Genomic DNA, 10,293 nt, shown 5'->3' on the forward strand with positions numbered 1-10,293 from the left:
GCTCATGCTTAGCCCATGTACACTGTCTACAATGTTTGTGACACTGCCCTGTGCCAAAACCGGGTAGGGGATGGGGGACTATTGGGGAGAAAACCTATCCCATTGGTGATGCTCTGCTCTCTCTGCAGTCTTTGCTAACACAAGCATTTGAATGTAGCATGACTTAAGTAGATACCCATTCAGGGCAGTCTATTGCTACCCAACTGACCTCTGACATATCTTAGCTTAAAATGCTGTTATTTGGTGATTAATCTTGCTTGATTTTGAAGGAGGTAGAGAAGAGCAGCACAACCAAATCATTAAAAGAAGAATACCATCAGCATGCAGAGTTTTATTTGCTCCATCAAGTCCATTCCTATACAGTAACCTCCTTTGTCTTTATTTCTCAAACACTCACCAAACCTCCTATAAGCAATCTCACCTGACCAGTTTATCAGTCTCATTCAGACTGACTCAATTCTGTCATTCTGGGACCATATGTGGGATGTACTAGAATAAATATCAAAAAATATGCTGGATAAAAAACTTGAATGTTAGTCATGAAGTTATAGTCTTCCTGATAGTGTAATCATGAATTCTATTTTTTCTTTACATTGTCCTATATGTTTAAATTTTCCTGTGTAAATATACTACTTGAATGATGTGGAAAAATAAATCTCATTTGAAAATCAAGTATTCTCCAACTTACTGTAAAATTTGGAGCTTAACATAGGAAATAACAGGTCATGAAGGCATATGTATAATACCTTTTTGTTTATTTAGAAGTTATCTTTCCATTTTCTAATCCTTAGAGTAATACTGATTAAAAGTTAATTCTGTGTATGCATTTATATCCATATTTTATGTTCCTTTATTTGTTTTGCTTCTATATTCTGCTTTTCATGACTTCTAAAGGAAATAACTTACTAATTTCAACTCTTGCTCATTTATTAAAATAAGCACTTAAAACTATGTATTTTTAAGAACCATGGCCTCTCTCAAATTTGGCAGTGTTGGTTTTTTTGTTAGCCAGTTATAAATTTGTTCTACTTTTCTATTTGTTTTATTTTTTTATGATTTTAAGAGTCTCTAAAATTTCCATATAGATCTTGTTGCTTTTTTAAAAATTGGCTTCCAGCTTCCTTGTATTGTGATCATAGAATTTTGTCTATAAAATTCTGAGACTTTAAACACCTTTTTTGTTATTTTGATCATACCCATCAGTGTTCAGAATTTACAATTGACCCTATTTAGGGATCTGGCTGAGTTCTAATTAATTCTCAGGGGACCAAATGTCATGTCAGAGATCAAACCAGAGTCAACAGTATAAAACCCCTTACAATCTTTTAAGCTCACCTGAACCTTTTTTATTATTATTATTTTATTCTATTGAAACAATTGTGACCTACAGAATTCTTCAGAGTTTCTCCTGAATCTTCTTAAGATTACTTAATGGATAGTATTTGAAAGTATTCTAGGTAATTTAAAAGTATATGCTTTCTTGGGGCTGGCAAGATAGCATGGAGGTAAGGCGTTTGCCTTCCATGCAGAAGGATGGTGGTTTGAATCCTGACATCCCATATGGTCCCCCGTGCCTGCCAGGGGTGATTTCTGAGCGTAGAGCCAGGAGGAACCCTGAGCACTGCCGGGTGTGACCCAAAAGCAAAAAAAAAAAGAAAAAGCAAACAAAGAAAGTATATGCTTTCTTTAAATACTAAGTGCAGGGTTTTATATATGCCTTTTAGATAAATTTTTGTTGTTGTTGTTGTTTGAATTGAATTTCCATGATCTATTCTTTGTGTGTGTTTTGCCATCTAGTATATATGTGAGTGTTAAATATGTGTATAATTTGCATTAATGTATAGATGTCATTTTATATAATGCTTATTATTTTTCATATCAATTAGTATATATCAGATAATTATTTGGTATGTGTGTATAACCTACAAGTGTCTGCAATTTTTTTTGTCTTTTAGGGGGCCACACTGGGTGACGCTCAGTGGTTACTCCTGGCTATGCTCTCAGAAATCGCTCCTGGCTTGGGGGACCATATGAGATGCCGGGGGATTGAACCGTGGTCTGTCCTAGGGTAGCGCCAGCAAGGCAGATGCCTTACCGCTCCGAGCCACCGCTCAGGCCCCTGCAATATTTTTTTTGTTTTGAGTAAAAACAAATTTTATGGGAAGGTATCAAGGAAAGGGAGGGAATGGATAAGAAAGTAACACCCTCAAGGGAGAGTGAGGGCTTCTCCAAAGGTGGAGAGCGCTCAGGTATTGGTCCCAGAGTTAAAGTTTGAAAGTTCACATCTCAGGATGGAAAATTCAAGTGATGTGTGCTTGGGTTTCATGTACCCAAACAGCTCCTGTGACTTTTGTAGGAAGAGAATTTCTCAGTTTCAATTCTTAGAGCTCTGCTGAGTTTACTAGTCAAATTTACTTTCTCTGTGCCCAAGTTTGAGAATGTGTAAAACAGGAATAAGAAGAGTTGTGTGAAGATGAAGTGAGTTAAAAACCATAAAGCTCTTAGAAATTAGTAACATATCAGAACTGAGGTACAAAGTCAGGAAAGATATTGGCTGACCCCAGATGATCCCTACCATCCTATCTGGTCCCTTGAGTAGCTCCAGGAGTGAGTTCTGAGTCTCATTCAGGAATAAGGCCAGGAATAAGCCCTGAAAAATACCTGGATGTGACCCTCAAACCAGTAATTATCCAAATCTCAGTTGCAGTTGGAGTAGACTTGTCACAGTTGAGACCTGTAAATGCCACAGATACAACAAAAAAAAAAAAGTAGAAGGGAACGAAGCATGATCATAGGGTTAAGGGGACAGACTGTGTTAGAAATTTGAGAGAAAAAATATAAAGGGAAGAGGTAAAAATTGTAAGATTAGACAAATTGACTATTGATGATGGAAATTGTGCACATATTAACAACCATATTTAGATCCCTATCGGTTCCCATTGGCAAAATGGATTACTCCTGGCCTGCATCCTTTGCCAACACTTCCCAAGAGAAGCTACAAGAGTGCTAGAGGCTAGAATTTTACCATCCAAATTGGAGCTGCTATGTAGGCTGACTGATCTGTGCAAGTCCAAAAGGTTAAATATTGACTGAGGTTATGTGGTTCTTCTGGCACCACAGTGTAGAGGCATCTAATATTTTTTATTTTTTTGTGGGAAACACACATGTTCTCTCATCTTTGCATGCTCAGTCTCAGGATCTTGTATGTAGCTAGAGACAGTCTATCAGGGGTCTCAAATTCGAGGCCCGCAGACCGTTTGTGGCTCTCCGTCCAACATTTTGTGGCCCTGCCCTAGAGGAATCTTTTTTTTTTTTTGTTTTGTTTTGTTTTGTTTTGTTTTGTTTTAGTCGTTTGGGTCACACCCCCCGATGTTCAAGGCTTAGTACTGACTTTGCACTCAAGGATCACCCCGACTTTGCCTCCTGCGGCCCCCAGGTAAATTGAGTTTGAGACCCCTGGAACTAGACTAGTTAGTCTAGTCATCAGTTAATCTATATCTTGTTGGAAATTTCAAATGTTTCATTCTGGAAAAAAGTCTATTAACAAACGTAAGTGCTACCAAAAGAGGGCAAAAAAAAAATGGTTGCCGTTTTGAGTCCATGGTTCCTGAGATTAGGATATATCTCAGAGGGAAGAGATACATAGAAATTAGGTCTTACGTGGGTTGGGGGGGAGACAAGAGAGGGAGATATTGGATGCATGCTGGGAATAGGGGTGGAGAGAGAACAAAATTGGTGGTGGGAATAACCCTGATTTAATGTCATTATGCACCTTAAATATTACTGTGAAAGATTTATAATTCACTTTGGTCACAATAAAAAATATTTTGTCAGGGCCGGAGAGATAGCATGGAGGTAGGGCATTTGCCTTGCATGCAAAAGGACAATGGTTCGAATCCCGGCATCCCATATGGTCTCCTAAGCCTGCCAGGAGCGATTTATGAGCATAGACCCAGGAATAACCTCTGAGCACTGCCAGGTGTGACATAAAAATTTTTTCATAGTTACAAAGTTATTCATAATAGAGCTAAAGTCATATAAAGTTTTCATGGCATATTTCAGAGTATGAGTCTAAAAATATACCAGTATTGGGGCCAGCGAGGTGGCGCTAGAGGTAAGGTGTCTGCCTTGCAAGCGCTAGCCAAGGAAGGATAGGGTTCAATTCCCCTGGCGTCCCATATGGTCCCCCCAAGCCAGAGGCAATTTCTAAGCACTTAGCCAGGAGTAACCCCTGAGCATCAAACGGGTGTGGCCTGAAAACCAAAAAAAAAAAAATACCAGTATTGGGGCCAGAGAGATAGCACAGCGGTAGGGCATTTGCCTTGCAAGCAGCAGATCCAGGACAGACGGTGGTTGGAATCCTGGCATCCCATATGATCCTCCGAACCTGCCAGGAGTGATTTCTGAGTGCAAAGCCAGGAGTACCCCCTGAGCGCCACTGGGTGTGACCCCAAAACCAAAAAATATATATACATATCAGTATATATATAATTTGGTGTTCATAATTCTGAAAAAATTCAGGCTTGTATATATGAACTGCATTTGAAGGTTCAAAACTAGTTAAGTTGTGATCTTTCCATAAGGGTAAACTTTCCTCTGTCTTATTGGTATTGTCTTTGTCTCTGGTTTTCCACCACTGGGAAAATATATTAGGGCTGTTTTCCCACAGCAAATTCAAAATAGTTTCATAAACTGGTTGTTTTCGAATTACCATAAACAAATGGGACCTCTGCTTAATATTTGATCACCTTAAATAACTTTGATAATGAGAATAAAGTGTTGGTCAAGTTATCAAGACTCAGCAGATCTAAAGATGTAAAAGAGAGGGTAGTATAAAGTAATGAAACCATATTTACTTAGTAAATCATATACCCTATTATATAAACCCTAAAGCTGACTTTTATTGTAAGAAATGCCATGCTCTGGTCAGTGCTGTATGGAATTAATAATCCACCTTTAATCCACCTTTAATCCATCATTAGAGATTGACTTAAGGCCTTGAATAACAAGAAATATTTCAGTTTACTGTGTTATATACAGTGCATTCATTGCAATTCTGAATGGCTTTATTTCTAACTGAATATCAGTGTTACTGATTACTTCCTTCTTATGAATTCAGTTGTTATTATTATTAATAATATGTATTTATGTCCTTATGTCTTCACATTGACAAGCAATGCATATGTGATTCCCCAAACTATGTATGATAATGTGGAATAAATAATTATATATAGTTATAGTTTGGTAAGCAAATGATAGATAATAAATATTAAGAATTTTAAAAAAGAAATTAGGTCTTAGAAGAGGCATCAAGAGACAGAGAAAAGGAAGGGAGTCAGAGAATCCTGCGCACATTACACACACATAAGTCAGCTGTTAAGCGGGACAGGCAGCAAGCATCAGCAAAACACCCAGCGGTAGTATAAATATCCTCATCGGCCACATGTGGCCCGTAGTCCATAGAAAGACAGCACAGAAATGTTTTAAAATATCTTTATTTAAACAACTTGATTACAAACATGATTATAGTTGGATTTCAGTCATACAGAGAACACCCGCCTTCACCAGTGCAACATTCTCATCACCAATGTCCCCAAACTCCCTTCTCCCCACACCCTCCCCTGCCCCCCACCTGTATTTTGGACAGGCTTTCTCCTTGCTGCATTCATTCACATTGTTATGATAGCTGTCAGTGTAGTTATTTCTCTAACTGCACTCGCCATTCTTTGTGGTGAGCTTCACCTCATGAGCTGGACCATCCAACCCTCATCTCTATTGTCTCTGAGATTTATTACAATAATGTCTTTTATTTTTCTTCATTTATTTTTGTTTTGTTTTGTTTTTCGGGCCACACCCGTTTGATGCTCAGGGGTTACTCCTGGCTAAGCACTCAGAAATTGCCCCTGGCTTGGGGGGACCATATGGGACACGGGGGGATGGAACCGTGGTCCTTCCTTGGCTAGCGCTTGCAAGGCAGACACCTTATCTCTAGCGCCACCTTGCCAGCCCCTATTTTTCTTAAAACCCATAGATGAGTGAGAATATTCTGCATCAATCTGTCTCCTTCTGACATATTTCACTCAGCATAATAGATTCTATGTACATCCATGTATAGGAAAGTTTCATAACTTTATCCTGATGGTTTCATAATATTCAATTGTTTATATGTACCACAGTTCCTTTAGCCATTTATCTGTTGAAGGGCATCTGGGTTGTTTCCAGAATCTGCTATTGTAAGTAGTGCTGCAATGAGTATAGGTGTGATGAGATTTTTTAATTGTATTTTTGTATTCCTAGAGTATATGACTAGGAGTGGTATAGCTGGATCATATGGGAGTTCAATTTCCAATTTTTTGAGAAATCTCTATATTGTTTTCCATAAAGACTGGACTAGGTGCCATTCCCACCAGCAGTGAATGAGAGTTCCTTTCTTTCCACATCCCCTCCAGCACCGATTGTTCTTGTTCTTTGACTTTTGCCAGTCTCTGTGGTGTGAGATGACACCTCATTGTTGTTTTGATTTGCATCTCCCTGATGATTAATGATGTGGAGCATTTTCCATGTGCCTTTTGGCCATTTGTATTTCCTCTTTGAGAAATTGTCTGTTCATTTCTCCTCCCCATTTTTTGTTGAGGTTAGATGTTCTTCATGTTAAGTTCTGTCAGTATCTTGTTATCTTTGACATTAACCCCTTATCTGATGGATATTGGGTAAATAGTTTCTCTCATTCTGTAGGTTGCTTTTGTATCCTAGCCACTATTTCCTTTAAGGTGCAGAAGCTTCTCAGCTTAATATAGTGCCATCTGTTTGTCTCTACTTCCATTTGTTTGGAGAGTTCTATTTCCTCCTTAAAGATGCCTTTAGTTTCAATGTCATGGAATGTCATACCTACATGTTATTCTATATACCTTATACTTTCAGGTTTGATATCAAGGTCTTTAATCCATTTGGATTTGACCTTTGTGCATAGTGATAGATAGATAGATAGATAGATAGATAGATAGATAGATAGATAGATAGATAGATAGATAGATAGATAGATAGATAGATAGATAGATAGATAGATAGATAGATAGATAGATAGATAGAGTTCTGAGTTCGCTTTTTGAAAGTCTCTGACCAGTTGCCCCAACACCACTTGTTGAAGAGGTTTTCCTTGCTCCATTTTGCATTTCTTGACCCTTAATTAAAGATTAATTGATTGTATGCCTGGGGAACATTCTCTGAATACTCAAGTCTATTCCACTGATCTGAGGGTTTGCCTTTATTCCAATTCCTACTGTTTTAATTACTATAGCTTTGTAATAAATTTAAAGTGGGGGAAAATGAAGCCTCCCATATTCCTTTTCCCAAGAATTTCTCCAGTTATTTGCAGGTATTTACTGTTCCAAATGAATTTTAGGAGTGTTTGTTCCACTTCTTTAAAGAATTTTATGGGTATTTTAAGGGATATCCATATATATCCCTTATATATCCATATATATATATATACCTATATATATGGATACCCATATATATCCATAGATATCTAGGGATATTCTAAAGGGATTGCATTAAATCTGTACAATGCTTAGGGGAGTATTGCCATTTTAATGATGCTAATCCTTCCAGTCCATGAGCAGGGTATGTGTCTCCATTTCTGTGTCCTCTTTTATTTTTTGAAGCAGGGTTTTGTAGTTATCTTTGTATAGGTCTTTCACCTCTTTGGTTAAGTTGACTCCAAGGTATTTGAGTTTGTGTGATAGTAATGTGAATGGGGTTGTTTTTTTAATGTCCATTTGTTCTCTATCATTATTAGTGTATAAGAAGGCCATTGATTTTTGCATGTTAATTTTGTAGCCTGCCACTTTGCTATATGAATCTATTGTTTCTAGAAGCTTTATGGTAGAGTCTTTAGGGTTTTCTAAATATAGTATCATGTCATCTGCAGTGAGAGCTTGATTTCTTACTTTCCTAGTTGGATGCCCTTGATATAGCAAAGTAATTTTTGCCATAAACTTTCCAGACATTTCTGGAGAACTAGGGCTTTGTCCTGAAATGTGTGTGTCACCTGCTAAGTCAATGACTTTGAGAAACTACTTTCACTCAAACGTGAGTGTTCTGGAGAGATATTTATCTAGACCTTATTTCTATGTCCCAGTCACAACTCTTGAGCCTCTATGGAATAAAAAAAAAGGAGGAAGGGTACTGGTTGCAAAAGATGAACTTGTAATTCATTATTAGTATGACTTTTCTCCATTGGAGCAACATTCTTAATGGTGAATGGATCCCATTTCTATTTTTCCCAGGCCATATAATCAACAAAGATAATTGCTCCTAACAAAGGGACCACTGAAAGTGCTGAAATATGAAACAACATGCTTAATTAGAGTTTTATTCTTAAATAGGAAGTCAATGATGAAAGAAAGGTTTATCTTTCATTTGTAGCTCAGTGTTTCTTAAAAGGGATGATGCCTAACTCAGGAGCCAGAACGAGGTACCAGAAGATTGAAGTAACTTTGGGTGCAACTGGAGGCTCTTTCTGTTTGTTTATTTAAAGAAAAAGATTTTTGGGAAGGCATGAGAAATTAATTTTTTTTTTGATTTTTTTTTGGGCCACACCCGGTAATGCTCAGGGGTTACTCCTGGCTATGTGCTCAGAAGTTGCTCCTGGCTTGGGGGACCATATGGGACACCGGGGGATCGAACCGCGGTCCGTCCAAGGCTAGCTCAGGCAAGGCAGGCGCACCTTACCTTTAGCGCCACCGCCCGGCCCCCCGAGAAATTAAATTTTTCAGAAAAGTTTATGGTAGACCAAATAAGTTTGAGAACCTCTGAAACATTTAACTACTTTTATTTTTTAAAAAAAAATCATAATTTCAAACCAGGAGATTATTTAGCAGTCCAGAACACACTTTGCATGCAAAAGACTGAGCTTGATCCCTAATACTGTATGGTTACTAGAATGACTTCTGAGCATCAAACAGGGAGTAGCCTGAGCACTGCTGGGTGTAGTCTCAAACAAATTGAATAAATATATGTAAATGGAAATAAATGTAAAGTGACTAAAAATGAGTTTCACAACTTAGATTAAGTTTATAAATCTACACTAAATCTTAGAATAAATCAAAATAAACACAGTCCTTTGGTTCTGACATGCCCATTTTTGTTGACAAAGCTTTAATCAAATTCAATACACAGCCCTTCGTGTTACTTTTGATTTTTTCATTCTTCACAAACAGGGCCATTTACCTGAATGTAAAGGCCACCCTGAGGGCAACATTTATTCTGACATAATCAAATCTTTCTCTGGACACAACCTGTCCTCATCTTGTTGACTTTTATTTTTATTAAACATTTACTATCCTAACTCTGCCAGATCCTTATTTGTCAAACTGTTGGCATAAGTTGAGTAGCTTATCATTCATCTCAAGGACTTTAGAAGTTCCCTGTAATATTATTTGCTTTTAATTAGCTTTGGAAAGTGAGATGGGGCAGGGAGAAAAACTGAAAAGTGAAGAGACTCAGCACACTGGTTATTAAGACTTTTAAGAAAGAGGGAAATAGATCCCCGAGAATCATTCTGCAGAAGAGCCTCGTATTAGGAACTTTATCCATCTGTTCTTCTTGCAGGAAGCATACTGGCATGTGACCTCTTTGCTTCATCAGACTGTTTATAAGCTCTGGAAAATGATAGTTGGGCACGCAGGCATCCATTATCCAGAGAACAGTCCCAGCTTAAAGTTCTCAGTTAGAAGTTCTTGAATCCTTTGCCAAAGCCCTGGGTATAGCTCAAGGGTATATGAGGAGACTTTGGCCTGCCTGCTGCTCTCTCAGGGTGCAGAGGGAAATTCCACACCCCACTGGGTTCTTCTCGTAATGGTCGAGCCATCCAAACAAAGTCACATAGGTAAACAAAGAAAAATCGATTTCATAATTTATGCATGTGGAGATTTTTTTTGAAGGTGCCATTTTCTATCAGGGAGAAAGAGATGAAGAAATTCAGTTCAGTATGCAGAAGGGAGAGGAGGGAATTCCAGTGACAGTAAGGGAATAACTTCCTCTATAAAAGGGGATCATTGGGGCCAGAAGGGGTAAGGTGTCCCTCTTGCCCATGCTAGCCTAGACCTAGACCTAGACCGTGGTTTGATCTCTCTGCGTCCCATATGTTCCCCCAAGCCAGGAGTGATTTCTGAGCTCATAGCCAGGAGTAACTCCTGATCGTCACCAGGTGTGGCCTAAATACCAATTTACAAAAGGGGGGGGGGGGAATAATTGTATGAGAATGGACCTTGATTAGGAAATACCAATGGG

The sequence above is a fragment of the Suncus etruscus genome, chromosome 13 (genome assembly GCF_024139225.1).
Source record: "Suncus etruscus isolate mSunEtr1 chromosome 13, mSunEtr1.pri.cur, whole genome shotgun sequence".
In the NCBI taxonomy this organism is placed as follows: domain Eukaryota; kingdom Metazoa; phylum Chordata; class Mammalia; order Eulipotyphla; family Soricidae; genus Suncus; species Suncus etruscus.